Below are 3,292 nucleotides of genomic sequence, written 5' to 3'. Positions count from 1 at the left end.
TAGAAGAACAAGGCAAATGCTGACTCGACACTTTTGCCTAGTAGGGATTGAACTCAACCAGCGTACTGATGGTAAGGCGCATTCTTCTTCGGATTGGAGCACTTTTCAATAATCGTGTTCAGCTGACGCATCACTACCGAAGACTGACAAAAAGGTGAGGCAACTTCGATAACGAACAAATATAGTCCAAATTCCAAGTTTGGTGATGTTTTCAAGCTTAAGGTTGCGGGTTATTCGGTTGGTTTATGCGCGAATTATACAATATAGGACAAGTACCCATAGTATGCTCCACTCAGTCACAGTCCACACAGCTCAAAACTGATGAACCGACTGCTCGAATGTATACAGGTGTAGCTGAACGAAGGCTTTTCTCGGATACTCCGACCTGGGGCGTTAACAAGGCTTGGGGGCGTGAATTCTAGCTTGGCAAACTTTAGCCTGGAAAAAGCTCTTATCTTTCAGACCGATTAGTTTCTGGCTCAACGTAATGTACGGGGATTTCGCCTACAACGAAGTCTCCATCGACAAGCTTCTCAGACGCCTCAAAGAGAAATCGCTTTTCCGTACTCTGTTCGGTTTTGAAATACCTGTCCGAAAAAAGTAACAACTGGAAGTCGGCTGTTGTTGTGGGCAGTCCCAAACCTGTTAATATGACTCTAATTATAAGGCTGACAGCTCCCAACTATCTTCGTCCTTTTGAGCATTTACCAGCTGAACCTAGTCTCAGAATTTCCACCAACCGCATTTCTTGTTCGAGGCAGCTGAGGCTCATCTGAATCTCCTATGAACTTTGCTCACTCAAATTCATTATTCTTCCAGATGGGGACGATCTTCCATCTGAAAATGTTTCTTCCTCAGCGCGACTGTCTGTTTGAGGGTTACGCCAATGCATGCGATTTTTCAGACCCGTAGGTGGATACCAGTGTATTAGCAATGGAGAGCGTAACCAGTGGACTAGAATGAGTTAGGCACACGAGGCCGATAGTCCTGATATTTACCGAACCTGGTGTGTGTTGTAGAGTTTCCTTGTCACCTGTGTCGCTGTAACACTGGTACGTATCCAGCTTTGTCGCATAGATTGGTTGTGAAACGTTCGCAACGAATTTGCTGTGCTTAGCGTATATCCTGACCATCTTCTCCAACAACTTGGTCGCTTTTGTAATCGCAATCGCGAATTTGCTGTGCTTAGCGTATATTCTGACCATCTTCTCCAACAACTCGGTCGCTTTTGTATATCGCAATCGGGATCCACGTTACGCATGGCTACCAGAGATAGAAGCCCTGGCACATTAGCTGGATTTGGAATCTTTTGAGTTCCCTACCATTCCAGTATGCGGGACTCACACCAACAACCCTTCGTGTAACGACGTCCCCACTAATTAAACAGATACACACACACATGTACACATGTCGGCTGGACTGAAAACATTAGTCAGATTAAAGTTTCTCCGTTAGCAATACTTTCGCGTTTATGAACTTCGGCGGGCACTTAGGGATGGTCGTTTAACTGGTAGTCCGGTGAACAAGACCTAAATGGAACAGCCACAGATTACATCCAATAATGCAAACTCTGGGACCAGGTAGGTTCGTCTTTATAGTATTGGATGCGTACACAGTTTCACAATTCCGCCTTACAGAAAGGATTGTCATTTTCCGTGAAGCTGAACTCTTTTCACGGAGCACTTCGTATTTATATGCAACCATAAATTAAGACATATCGAAGGGATCTGAGGTTCGAATTTTGAGCAGTGTGCAACTCCAGGAAGCATTTAGCGCTAAAAGCGGATACAGCAAAGTAATCAACCAAAAGTGACTGATTTGGCCACAGCTCGAGTTCTGCACATTCAGAGAAAATCAGGACACTGTCGGAGATTAATATTCTGTGGCTAAACACTTTTCAGTCGGTAATTCTAATCACAGCCCATCCCCATGAAACGATTTGTCCGTCATCAAAAAGGTCATGGCTACGCGTCTAAACGAAGTAGGGCAGAACGAACAAAAAAGATCAACTCAGACCTTGTGACCAGGGTCAAGTGTGTAGTTCACCAAGGCGCCTAATAAATGCTGAAGTTTTCTGGGAAAGATGTTCGTACAACCATAACTAGAGTTGAAGACCAATCGGCAACCCGTTCAATTTGAGGAAGACCCAGGGGGGTCTGTCAATATTTCTGAACAAGCAAATAACCGCACGTTTGTTAGTTGTTCATGTATGTTTTGAAATTTCTATTTATCCTTAGATCAACCGTAAATCTGAATTAGCATTTCCCTATTTGATTACCGCTTTGTTTCGGTCCTCACCTCCAAACAAGTAATACCTCGAAGTAAGAAAATGTGCTCTTAAAATGATGTTTCTGCAAGAGGGAATTGTCATTTTAAAATTAAAAGGGAGTCTTCTAAAGATAGTATAAGGTAAGCAGTAGAGTGACACTCAGAAAATTGTATGACTCTGATCAACCCCTTACACAGGACATTGCATAGCTAAATTATTTCTGACTGCTAACTTACTCTTGATGAACTACCCGTTGTAAATACCATCCCTTCCCGATTATAACTACCTGACCACGGCAGCCGAATCCACATGTTTTCCCCAAATTGATAAGAAGAACATGAATACTGTACTCTGTATGGGTGATGTAACCATATGTGGTTGAGCCAACTTCACACCGAATGACTCTAAATTATGTGAGACAAACGCAGATCTACGAATCTTGGGACGACCTACAACCAGTCGAAAAATATCCAGCTTGTTCCAAATATCAGTGGGGCTACCTGACCTGTATGTTCGGACAGGCGGTCAGTCGGTCGGCAAAACAGCATACTCGGTTTGAGGCGTCGGACAAAACAACACATTTTTCTCGGATACGAGTAATTTCGTCGGTTCTGACGTGATAATTTAGGTGCGTCCAGGAGACACTGGTGAGGTGGTGCTAACAGGTTGACCTAACATGTTAAATCTCTCGGGTTCGAAGGTGCGCACGTACAGGAGTGTGAACTGTGGGTTAGCTCTAAGAAGAGCGCTACTCGAGCCCAATATTTCCCAGCTTTACTGGGGATGAATCAGAACAGTCATGTTGAGAATGAAGCAGGATATGATGTGAATAAAACATCCGCAGAAGTTGAATGGGCTTTTACCTAACAGTGCTTAGGTTCAGCTGGTGGACCCTTTGGTGGATCTCTCTGCAAGCAGCCGGTGAGCAACTGAAGTTAAATAACAAATCCGTAGGCTGAATTATACAGAGGCAGTGTTCTTGTCAAACCTCGGCTTGGACGAGAACCCCCCCCCACCCCCCAC

The sequence above is a fragment of the Opisthorchis viverrini genome (assembly GCF_000715545.1).
Source record: "Opisthorchis viverrini unplaced genomic scaffold opera_v5_283, whole genome shotgun sequence".
NCBI lineage: Eukaryota > Metazoa > Platyhelminthes > Trematoda > Opisthorchiida > Opisthorchiidae > Opisthorchis > Opisthorchis viverrini.
This window is presented reverse-complemented; position numbering follows the sequence as displayed.